Below are 13524 nucleotides of genomic sequence, written 5' to 3'. Positions count from 1 at the left end.
GCTAAAATGTTTCAATACAATCAATCATAAAAATATAAATTGTTGATGAAACATAAAAAAGAGCTTGCTAATTAAGGAAAAATGGAAACTGCTATTGCATTCTGCTATTGAGGAGGATATAGTATTGTCTAGTATTTTAGCTATTGAAAGACATTTCTCCAAATTTTAAAATAATTATTTATTGCATCAAACTTTGGATATATATTTTAAATCAGAATAGTTGTCTATTATAAAAGAAAGAGGTTCGTTGTAACGCGTTTTTTCTGCATTTTCTCCAGCGAAACATGTCTGTTCTTTACGATGGTTCATAGTTTTCACTCAAATTATAGGAAGGGGCCACAATCTGGTTCAAACTACAGAGGCGCTGGAGCGTCTTACTATTAATTTTGCTTTTTGCATCCATCTCCATATCTTTAGAACTATTTCAACAAATCAGAAAATTATAGTTCAGAATTTAAAAAAAAAAAATTTAAAAATGATTTTTAATATTTATTTGGGCCGGGATAACCTGGTTGATAGGGCATTAAGCCCATGTTTAAGAGTTTGTGCTTTCGATCTACGCCAGCAGAAGACTTCCCTTGTAGCTAATGGTGACTGGTGCACGTTAAATCTGTTGGATCACAGAGTCCTCCATGTTCCCATAGCGAATCATACCTCTGGGGGGTACGGAATTGGAGATTGATCGTTCGCTGGTTTGGGTCAAAATTAGCAATATGTTGATGAATAAATGGGTCCTCCTTATAAACGGGCTGTGACGTATGTGTGTGACAGAAGTCGAAATCTTGGCCATTGATGGCTCCTTTGAAAAATAAAATCAGCACACCCCCTTCGCCTTAATGGCATATGGCAACAACTATACGTATTTAATTTAATAATAACGAAAACATCTTTGAATTGTAAGGTTGTAATTGTTCTATAACAATATTTTACGAATTTACAATTACGTTTGAAATTTTTATAACATTCAAATTGAACTTTTTCATAATTTGTGAAGAATATGTTATCGATGTATGTCATCGAAACTGCAAGAAATTTTGCTCCCGACGATTTGTTGCTACGACGAGTTGTGAATTGTGTTTTTTTTATTATAACCGTTGTTGAACAGACGACCCAATTTTATGAGTTTACGACTACTAATGTTCATCTCCGTAGCCATGTAATTTTGAACCCAATCCAGAAGACAGGGGAACTCCTGGATCGAGTATTGGGAGAGATTTTGCTTTCGTGGAGAACTTTTTGATGGAGCTAACCTAACCCGCATTTGCGTTACATGGAGAGGAAGACCACGAGAACCTCCCACGGTTAACCTGACGCAAGGAGACTCTAACCCATGATCCGTCTACCGCGGAGGATATGTCACGTCGGTGCAGACCGGATGCGTAATTTGTATAGACTGGGATTCAGACCCGGCTCGCCTCATTGGAAGACGAACGCTCTATCCCCTGACGCATCGCGTCTTTGTGAGTTGTGTTTGTGACGACTTGTGCCCAGAACTAATAGTGATGAATTGTGCCCACGATAAAATGTCGCCCTGATGAATCGTCCTACTGCGAATTGTGCGCGGTAATATTGTGAAGACATTTTTACCATTATAATCTTTTGATTTCGTCGCGGCGAATTGTATCCAAAACGAATTGGCTTTACGACGAGTTGCGCCCACTAGGAGGAATTGTCACTTCGATAAATCATGCTCACGACAAATTGTCGCCATTATGAATTGGGTGCGAGGAATTGCGCAGAACCCTTCCCATTGACTGTAACAGGCATTTGCGAACTTTAATAGGTTCCCACTACCACAGGATGTTTTTCGAAAGCTCCATCGTCATATCAAATGATGCTTTTTGCGAATAATATGCTATTTTCATAACTGCTGTGAGTTTGAGACTGATACTCATGACCTATAGGTCAAGTTTGACCTATCTAACGCCAACGCTGTCTACGCTTATTTTAAAAATGGCGCAAAACGTCAATATGGAAAAAAAACCACAGATTTGTGAAAAAGAAAAGCGTTCATGGGCTAATTTTTTAATATTTACTCAAATGCTACATTACCTGGTTTCGTAGAACGTTGCAAAAACTGAGAATAAGGCAGTTTGTCTACGTGGAAAAATGTCTCCAAATTAACGATTTTTAAAAAAGTTTAATAACTATTAAAATATTTCAGTTATTTGTCAATTTTAAAGCCTGGATAATTCTTCACGGTAAGATTATCTAATTAAGTTACAAATCATCGCATTACTTTAAGTGTAAGGCACTTCAATTATGACTTTTTTATTTTTCTTGGCGACAGAGCTTCGAAAAACTGCGTTAAGCGGACGCCATACCACGAGAGAAAATTCTCGTCGCAAATTCTCTTTCTCCTTCATTACTAATTTAAATAATGAAAAAGTGAGTTCAGACAAACCTAGAGTAAGCTATGAAATTTCAAATGCGGAAAACAAATTTTTAAAATAATAAAATGAAAATAATTTATGAGAACATAGCTTAGGATTACGCAATGGTGAAGTTCTCTTCAAATAATTTGTTCGCGTTTTCATGTTTTGAATTTTTTTTTAATTGCAACAATTGAAACTTTATGGCTTACTCTAGGTTTATGCGAACTCACTTTTTCTTTCTTTTAAATTTTACATTAGTCATGGAGGTGAGAATATGTGACGAAAAGTTTCTCCCGTTTTATGGCGTCCTCTTAAGCATCAATAGTTTGGCGACTTTTTAAAGCCGTTTAAATAAATACTGATGTTAGTTCTAAAAATGATTAGAAAAATGCTGTGTCGCTACTATGTATTATAAACAATTAGTATTAATAAATTTTTATAGTAGGTAAAAATCGGATATATTTAAAAAATTGTGTATAAAAGCTAATTTAATGGAGAAAAATAACTTATTTGTACACGAGAACAGTAAAAAATTGCCATTCTGTAGTTTATGTCTATGGTGCTTAATATAATTTTGCAATAGGCACTGCTTTTGATATGTCAATTGATTTTGAAATTGTCAATTTTTAATATGCACTTAATATATTTATATTGGTACCAAGATACCTACTATAAGTACTGTGGAAAAGCTCTTACGGCCCAACGAAACAGATAAGTACCAGAAAATTCTTGATAATGATAAATTTTGGCAATCTACTATGGTTGACCTAGAACAATAGCATTATGCCAAATAGTACCGAATCTTTATTTTCATGGGATGAATTTATGAAAAACAAGTTTTGCTTATTCTAATAACGTAAAAAGATGCATAAAAAAATTTAGCTTAATTAATTGTCTCTTTCAGTTTTGTTTATGATTATGTAGTATTGATCAAAATCGATTTATTGCTTATTTACTTTTTTTTTTCCAATCCGCATGAAGAATTTGCAATTTTGTACAAACACCGAACATCTTTCTCTATAACTTGTTCAAATTAATACTGATACAACTTTCCTCTCTATTATTAATAATTGTTAGAATATTCTTAAATATTCCTATTAATTTTTTAAAAAAAAATGAAATAAATTTCAAAATTAAAAACATTTTTATGTAAAAAATATACATAATGAGCATTTTCGCATTAAACCACATCTCATCGTTAATCCTGTTTCGTCGTTCAATTTAGTACAATATGTAGCTGCAATATAAAATCCAGTACTCCGCGTTGAATTTTAATTTTCAGGGGTGCTCGGTAATTCAAAAGGTTTGAGAATCTATGCAATTAATTATCAATATTTTACAAATACCGAGCATTTTTCTAAATTCCATTAAGTTGTAGCTTATTAATCCTCATACAAATCTCTTCAATCTATTAAATATTCTAAACATATCATCTCATTTAAAAAAACCAAACATCATTTGTAATTTCGAAAACTTCAAATTCTTTATTGCACAATTATCCGCTCTGTTATTAATTTATTATTGTTTGAATATTCTTAAATAGTGATATTCAATCATCAGCATTTTATATCTATCGAACATTTTTAGAAATTTAGTATGCACGTAGCAGATCAATCCTCCTACAAATCACCCCTCTATTATTAATTATTCTAAGCAAATTATCAATAATTTTACAAGACAAATATCTTTCTAAATTTCATTAGCTTGTAGCAAATTGATTATCATACTTCTATTATCAATCTACTGTTGTTTGAATACGTTTCTTTTCATATTAAATCATAAATGCTTTACAAATGTCGAATATCTTTTTAAATTTCTCAAACTTGTAGTAAATTAAATCTCATTCATACATCATCAATCTTACAAGGGAATAAAATAATTTATCTTAGATTTTGTTAGATATCTCATTAAGATAAAAGTTTCTTGTAATATATATTCTTCGCGTGATTCTCATCTTAGATTCTATCTACAACCACCTGGAAGTTCTTCCAAACAAAGTAATTTTTGCTGCCGGAAATATATCCCCATCAGGTATAAAATTTTTTACTACCTTTATTGTGAACCTAAATGATGGGCAAGTCTTCCCTAACACCCTGAACTCATAGAAATGACAATATATCCCCTATCTATAAAACCGAAACCCACTTCACTTCACGTAGAAGATTTTGATAAAAAAAAGTCGTCTGCCGAAAAAAAAAAAGGGGGAACCGCTAGGGGAAGGGTGAGGCTTGTGGAATAAAAAAAGACTACGGTGGATTATTCAAATAGGTTCCCCTTTCTATCTCCTTTTTATTTTTTATACTTTACCTAACGGCAGCTGTATTTCTTTATTCGTTTAAATGTATCGTTGAAGGTTTCATGGGCCCATAAAGGCTTGGGTAAGAAAAGGGACAACATTTTTTTTTTTATTTCTTAAAACTAGCGATATTTGGGTCGTGTAGACCCCGCAACAGGAAGAGAGTAAAGTACAAGTCATGTTGAATTAAGGGATTTTTTAAGATTTTTTTTACTGTTTATTTATTGAAGATGTTTAAAGTTGAGCGGGAAAAAAATGTTCTAAGAAAGGTCGCCAACCTTTTAATCGATGATTGAATGATAACTGAGGAGTAAAAAATCTGTTCATAAAAAGTTTAAAAATGTTTAAAAAAAATTTCCGGTGTAGAAAAGAATTATCGTACAGAAAAATCGCCAAATTTTTTTAAGCGTTTTACCATGTCACCCTTTCTGTTAAGAGATGAGAAACCGAAACTAGGAAGTCAGAGCTGATGGTAAAGAATGAGGAAGTTGATCGGAAACTACGTAACAAAAAATTTCTTTATCAGATATAGTATTTTCATTCAATTGTAGATATTTTAATTATAATCAAGAACTGTATCAAATTGTTTCCCTAAAATAAAAAATAGTTGGAAATATTCATTCATTGATTTTTTACTTTTAAAAAAGAGATGGTCTATTTTATTAGTTTAATATGAGTGTTTTATTTATTTATTCATTCATTAACTTATTTATCATTTTTTAATTTTTAAAACCCATCTGAGTGTAGTGTCGTGGTATGAATATTTGTAAAGCGTTTTTCTCTTAAAATTTTACGTTTCCATGTTCTCAGTGAATTAACACGAAGAAAATATCTTATATTAACAAGGTTACCACAGTCTGGATCGAGGTTAAATTTTATAATTCTTAATTTCACGTCAATTTAGAGAATTCAGTTAATAATTAAGCTTGCATATATTTTTGTTCGATGATAATTCAAATAATATATTAATTAAAAATTTTGTTTCCTCGATCTTTTTCTACAAGATTTTAATTTTTTTTTTTAAAGTAAACAACTCCTTTAAAACGATTCTATATGTTTAGAAAAATATTTAACGCAGTTTTATTTGTGCCCATGGGACAAATGCCCATGCAGATTTTCTTTTTATGCAGTAAGCAATGAAATATAAAGTGAATACTTTAATGTTAGATATTATATTTTTTAGTTAACTTTTAACATTTAACTTTTGGGTGCACTTTGGGTGTACCACAATTCGATTATCCTCTTGCGTTCAATACCCAATAAGGAAATAAATTTGCAATTAGACAAATATTTATTGAGGCGCTATTGTCAAAGTGAATAGAAAGTATGACTTACTTTTTTCCTTGTTTTTAAATACAAAAAGGTATGAATGAAAACTGCATGCAAAAGCACGATTAAATACAAATGAAAACGCACCAGAACTCAAACAAGGAAACAGTTACACTTTAAAAAAAAAAATCATGTTATTGTACTCACGAGAAATTTTTTATGGAAATGCATAACATTAAATGATTATTCATAAAAGCATTGTTCCCACAAGAATCAAATACTGGAGTATTTTTCCTCCAAGTCTTACTTCTTTTTTTTAACAGTATTTTTTTAGTTTAATGTTTTTTTTTAACTTTTTTTTTTACATCATTGCACAGTGGGCCAGCATCTAAGTTTTCGTGACCAAAATTAGTATTTCGATAAAATTTGTTTCAAAATTTGGGGTTATGTGCAGGTAAATTAAATTCATAGTTAAAATTTTAAAATACATTAATAATACCAAAGAAAAAAAATGGCAGCTGAAATATAACGAGCAAAAATAAAAATAAATAATAGTACGTTTAAATAATTAAATATAGCAATGAAAATAGAATACTTTTCGTAGTTTTATATTATAAATGAAAAGCAAATTATATTTCCGAAGTAATGTACAAAATAACGCGAAAATGTGAAAAAAACATAATTTTTGTTTTTCAGTACATTTAGTCCACCTTTGCAATACGGGCAAAATGGGGCAGGTTTTTTCGAAAGAAGAAACATCAAAGAAGACAACAAAAAAAAGTTTAGCTAATTACCTCGTGGAACTTTTTGGAACTAAGTTTCGAAAGTCATTCAAACATTGTAAAATGTCAAATGATAAGATATAAACTATAAGTTTGTCAAGAGTATTAACTAATCCAACAAATTGAAAAATTGTACTATAATTTCAGACTAATTACTCTGATAAAAATGTAACAGTAAGGTGAAATTCCTATATATATTTCTGAAATTAAAATTTAAGAGTTACATTAAAAAAAATGTTTAAACATATTTTTCATTACATTGTACTCTCGTCGGTATAAAAAGTAAATTATAATGTTTGGAATGATTACGAATACTTAATTTGGGCTATATTAAAACTGCCTACATATATTTTAGTTGAAAATTTAATTTTTGACTGGCCCACAGTGCATTGATGCAAAACCTACTAACTTTACTTCTAATAAAAATGAGGGTAATAAACTATCACAGTGTTTTTTTTTCCTCCCTCCAGTTTCAATATGATCACACTCTTGTCTCAATCTTAAGACAGATTTTATATTTTTAATGAAAATTCTTAGGCAACACCAGGAGAGAGAAGAGCTTATACTTTTGAGCAAGTGAATATTTTTAATTTTCCGAAAAGAATTCCTAATTTACTAAATCATAATCTATTTTTCGCATGAAATTATTATTAAACGCGTTTCGTCTTGCTGGCTCCATAATTCAATAAATTTCACTTTTCTGAAAATATGTTCCCTTTCAGCAGCAGTAAAATGGCCGTTAATGTTTTCAAAATTTCAAGTTGGAAGTTATTCTTTTTTTCTTCTTTTCCTACATAAATCAGAAGGATATCTAATTCCATTTGCAACGCATCCGACAAATTAAACGATTGTCTAAAATGTACTGTCGGGTTGAATGTACTGCCGCTACAGTACCATTAGAAAAAAATTTCCTGAACAGTGAAATTTCTTGGGAGATCATTAAAACTCTCATGCTTATTAACGTTCTTTGTAATCTCGTTTTCTACGTAACATTTAAATAGTAGCTCTGCAACTTGGTTACCAAACTTTTTTTAAATTTTATTTCTGCAACTTGACTGGTATATCTTTAATTTTTTTTTTTTGCAACTTCATTCCACTTTGTTTCGGCTACTTGGCTATGCTCACTTGTTTCATTTTGTTTTTGCTACTTAACTATACTCATTTGTTTCGTTTTGTTTTTGCTACTTTGCTATACTCATTTGTTTCGTTTTGTCTTTTACAATTTGGCTACACATTTTGCTTCTGCAATATGATAATTCGTTTATCAAATTTTATATCAATTGCTTTGATGAAATTTTTTCTTTAAATTAAATATTCTATTTTATTTTTTATTAATTGATAAAAAAATTTTATACTTTCAAAATAAAAGTTTTATTGGCAAAAGATAAACTTTTTAATAAAAAAAATAGTTTTCTAAAGAAAATTGAATGCAACCACCATATTGACACTTTTAAAACCACGTGATACTTTTTTTTTCTTTCCATTTTGCACGAGGCCTTCAGCAGGCTTACCCCCTGGGTGTAGTAGAGTGCAATGTGACAAATTTAGGTCAGTGGTGAAGGGGGTATTAGGAGGGGGGTTGCAAAGCGCAGGTTAACCTTGCGGGGCAATCTCATCTCACGCAATCTTTTTTTCTTCCCTATCTCCGACAATTTCATAACCCCTGACATTGACATTCATTGACAATTTCTTCGTTTAAGAAAATTTAAAATGTAATTTTTTCCCCAACAATTTTCACTTCTATGGTTACATTTTAGTACTAGTGGGCTGCGCCCCTACTCGCTAACGCTCGCCAACCCCCGAAAATTGCTACGCAATCTTAAATGGTTTGCTTCGCTCGCTACTTACTTTGGTACATTGCAAATGCACAAAATTCTAAGAATTCAAAACAATTATTCAAATCCATATAACAACTTTTTTTAAAAAAAAAATTACATCTTTTTAGTAAATACTACGTCATTAAAATAAATTTGAATTCAAATAAATGACATGTAATTCGTTAAACCTATTGGAAATGTGCTATAGTATAAAATCTTCAGATAAAATTTCTAAAACTGATATCTCTTTAAAAAGGTTAAAATTTTGGCTATTATTGAGTCTATTAAAAATTGAAGTAAGTGAATTGCAATGGAAAAACCTGCATAAACAAAACATTATGTTTTTAAAAAATAATAACCATGAACGATTCACAACTTTGTTAAAAACATAAGTATAAATCTTAGAATAAATTCGTGATAAAACAAATAAATTCGTGATATAAATCAAAAATCGTCAAATAAATTCGTAATATATAAAATCGTGAAAAAAAGCGCTTTCGACAAAATACTAAAATAGAGATCTATCGACAAAGACTACTCACTTCTGCTTAGCTTAATAGTATGAAATTGGTTATTTCAGTTTCCTTTTTTAAAAGGGCTATATGTTGAGCCACCACAGCTAGATTTGGCATGTGACATTTTTAGTTTTTTATTGAAATTACATACATTTGCTGACTTGTGTGCTCAATATAGGCTTATAAGTCATTGTCAAGTAGAAAATACAGATAGAACAATTCAGAGAAAGACATCACAAAGAATACATCCAGGGTTACGGCGGGATTCGAACCCGCTACCTCCACGCTTAACAGAGCGTTTGGACCGGCGATACCGCTCGGCCAGGGAGGCCCCGACATTTTTAGTGGTAATCATTGGTCTATTTTCTAGCGATGCCATTCGGGGAGTTGTAATGAGGCTTTTTTTTGTCGCCGTGTGAGAGAAATATATATATAGATTGTTGTATTGTTAATGTTACATTTTATTGTTGTTACAAAATGATAAAAATTCATTGTATGAATATTAATTAATAATTTAAGAAAATTACTTCAACTATTGTTCAATCATTGTTGCTAGTGTTGCAAAACAGGCAAACAAAATATTTTAGCAAATCATTTCATTAAAATAAATATTTTGTTCAGTTACGTCGCACTAGATCTTCACAATGGGCTATTGGCGACGGTCTGGGAAACATCCCTGAGGATGATCCGAAGACATGCCATCACAATTTTGATCCTCTGCAGAGGGATGGCATCCCCGCTTCGGAAGCCCAACGACTTGCACGCGAAGTCGAGCACTTTACGGTAGAACAGTTTAACGAGGACCAATACCGCACACCATCGGTCCCTACGCAGACTGATCCAAGTGCTCACCCACCCACACACTGACCGCAGTCAGTGATGCTTCACTTCGGTGATCTGCTGGGAAACGTGTCTTAACGATCAGTTCACTGCTGGACTAAAATAAATATAATTGCGTAAAAAGTAAAATTTTTCAGAAATAAAACATTCACACCCAATAAAGATTTGAAATTTCCAGAAATTTTCCTTAGAATAAAAATTAAAGCTCATTATTTGAATATTAAAGACGAAATAAATAAGCATAGAAAGCAAGTCTAATAGTTTTCGTGCTTTTTACTACAGTTTGTAATATTGTCTCGAAGTGGACTAGATTATAATCGATTTATTTACATACATGAATGCCCTAAATAAATTAAGCTTAAATTGACTCACATTTTGTAACTAATTTTATTTTATAACCGTTGTTGAACAGCCAACACAATTTTCGGGTTTAAGACTACTAATGTTCAACTCCATAGCGGGGCCTCCCTGGCCGAGTGGTATCGCCGGTCCAAACGCTCTGTTAAGCGTGGAGGTAGCGGGTTCGAATCCCGCCGTAACCCTGGATGTATTTGTGATGTCTTTCTCTGAATTGTTCTATCTGTATTTTCTACTTGACAATGACTTATAAGCCTATATTGAGCACACAAGTCAGCAAATGTATGTAATTTCAATAAAATAAAAAAATAAAAATCAACTCCGTAGCCTTGTCATTTTGAACCCAATCCAGAAGACAATGGGAATTTCTGGATCGAGCATTGAGAGAAATTTGCCATCGAGGAGGACTTTTTGATGGAACTAACTCGCATTTGCGTTCATGGAGAGGAAGACCACGAGAACCTCTCATGGTTAGCCTGACTGTGAAACAGATTAACTTGAATGCCCACAGATGGCGCTCGAACTGAACGAACATTGTTTTTTTCTCTTCTCTTTTAGTTTGATTTCTACGAAGGATGATCGCTTTTATGTTATGTCCGTCCTCTCATTAAATTTGTTTAATTATTAGAATTCGTTTTCTTTTGAACACAAGCGACGCAGTAGCGAAGTTACGGTAAAAAGATTGAACCAGGTAAGAGAAAAATTAGAATTATTTCTGCTATACCTTTTTCAGGCGGCAAAGGGACTCTAGCCCATGATCCGTCAAACATTGAAGATATTTCACGTTAGCACTGTGGTCGGTGCAAGCCGGATGCGGACCCGGTTCACCTAACTGGGAGGCGAACACTCTATCCTAGGGGTTTCCAACTTACATGAGGCCGGGGGCCGCAATAAAAACTCGTCAAATGGCGGGCGGCAGCTGTATCAAAATTTTACATTAGCCACAAGAAAAGGCTCCGCGGGCCGCCAGTTGGTAACCACACTGCTCTATCCCCTGAGGCATCGCAGCCCTACGGTTCGTGGGCAATGAGTTAAGAACTTATATAGTTTGTGTTAGTTAAGAGAAACACCGTTATATTTTAAATACAGAAGAGCGCCGATTATCCAGACCGAATTTGATCCGGATAAGGAAAGATCCAAATAATTAGACAAACTGAAAAAGTATAAAAAACGACTACATAATAATGTTTTTAAGTAACTAACACTTTTTTCAGGCTTAGGATTAACAATTAAAGTATACTGCCTATTATAGCATATTACAAATAGTGTGATTAAAGGTTTCAATTCTTTTTAAAATTTTATTAGAAACCACTTCCTTTTACATTGAAGCTGTGCGGAACGAACGCGGCTTGAAGCCATTTTTTGACCACTTTCTAACATTCGGCATTTCGGCGAGAAGTTTATTTTTTCTTTCTGGAGATCTGTTTAAGTTGGTCCTTCAAGAATCTGGAGAACACTTTTTAAATAACCCACACGCTACTGTTTTAAAAAGCAATATAAAAGCTTGCAAAGAAACATTTTTCACGACTCCAAATAATAAGTTGGGAATGGATTACAACTGTAATCGTTAACAGATAGTAATCCACTGAGAAATAGATGGATTATAAATTTTCACTTACATGGACAATTGTAGCAATGATAACAATAAGTCGTGTTGCCTCAGGGAATACAGCGTTCGCTTTCCAATGAGGCAAACCAGGTTCGAATCCCAGCGATGGCTGGTCTATACGAATTCCGCACTGACCACAGTGCTGACGTAAAATAGCCTCAGTGGCGGACGGATCATGGGTTACAGTCCTCTTGTCAACCATGGGTGCAGATTAGTTCTATCAAAAAGTCCTCTAGTGAGACTAATTTCTTGCAATACTTGGTCCAGGAGTTCCCTGTTCTACTGGATTGGGTTCAAAATTACACGGCTATAGAGTTAAACATCAGTAGTCGTAAACCCAAAATTGGGGCGGTTGTTCAGTGGTTAAAAAATAAAATATACATATCTTACGAATGCTTGATTAGTTGTAATTAATCAATGTATTGAGAATCAAAAACAATGCTCAATTCGGATTTTAAGGTTGTTACAACTTCGTAAAATTACCATTGTTTAGACAAATATTTAGCTATCTAGGGTTAAATTTGTTACAAGCATTAAGATGCCAAGTAAAACTTTAAACAAAAAGCTATTATATTTCAGTAATCTGCCATATTTGACTAGTTTTGAAACTCTGCTACAGCAAAAAATTTTCAAGAAGGTCGCACTTTATGTTAAATTATAGGAATATTTGATTTTTTCCCTTCGCAGTAAACCTCATTCAATATTCATATTCAAATTTGCCTTGGTATATTTGATGGAACTAACCCGCATTTGCTCTTGGAATGGAGAGGGAAACCACGAAAACTTCCCACGGTTAGGCTGACAAGGGGACTCTAATCCATGATCTGTCTTCACCTGAGGATATTTTACGTCAGTTCTGTGGTCGGTGCGAGCAGGGGGCGTAATTCGTTTCAAACAGCCATCGCTGGAATTCGAGCCTTGTTTGCCTCAATGGAAGGCGAACGCTCTATGCTACAATTGCCAACCAGGCCCCACTTTTTTCATTTTTTACCAAACACAATTCACAACGAAATTAAAAAAGAAATTTTTTTTAAAAATTTTTTTACTGCTCAGAGAACGATCATTCACCATTTCAGTAACCCGAGAGGTATAATTTGATATGGGAACATAGAGGACTTTGTGACGACAGATTTAACGTGTACTAATCACCATTTACTACTCGGGGAATCTTCGGCTGGCTGAAATCAGCAGATTCTCTTTCCTGCCGATACAATTTGCTTCCATAACAAAACAGGAGTGTACCTGTTAATCGAAAGTGTCAGAGACATTTGATAGTCCCGAATTTTTTCTTGTCGTATGCCTATTTAGGCAGTGGGGAGGCGATTGTTATTGGTTTTCAGTGGCGCCATCTATGGCCAGGGAATCGGCTTCTGCCACGCCATTCACACAACCACAACCCGTTCATAGGGCGGGTCACATTCACACACAAAAGAGAAAGGACATAGAACACAGAGAGAGAGATAGAAACATCTATGCCTTGCCCGGGACCTTTCGGATGCAAGGACAGTTACCTGCCCCCTACACAGGCCAGTCGGCTAGAGTCCCGATGAGAAGTCTTTAAAAATAAGTAAATAACATTAGTCTAAAGAGAAGAATTAAATGATGAAATAATGATGGTAGGAGTCAGACAAAATGTTGAGACTCTGGAAATAAAAGTGAGAAAA

The sequence above is a fragment of the Parasteatoda tepidariorum genome, chromosome 2, assembly GCF_982258835.1.
Source record: "Parasteatoda tepidariorum strain Cologne lab strain chromosome 2, Ptep-v5.0, whole genome shotgun sequence".
Taxonomy (NCBI): domain Eukaryota; kingdom Metazoa; phylum Arthropoda; class Arachnida; order Araneae; family Theridiidae; genus Parasteatoda; species Parasteatoda tepidariorum.
This window is presented reverse-complemented; position numbering follows the sequence as displayed.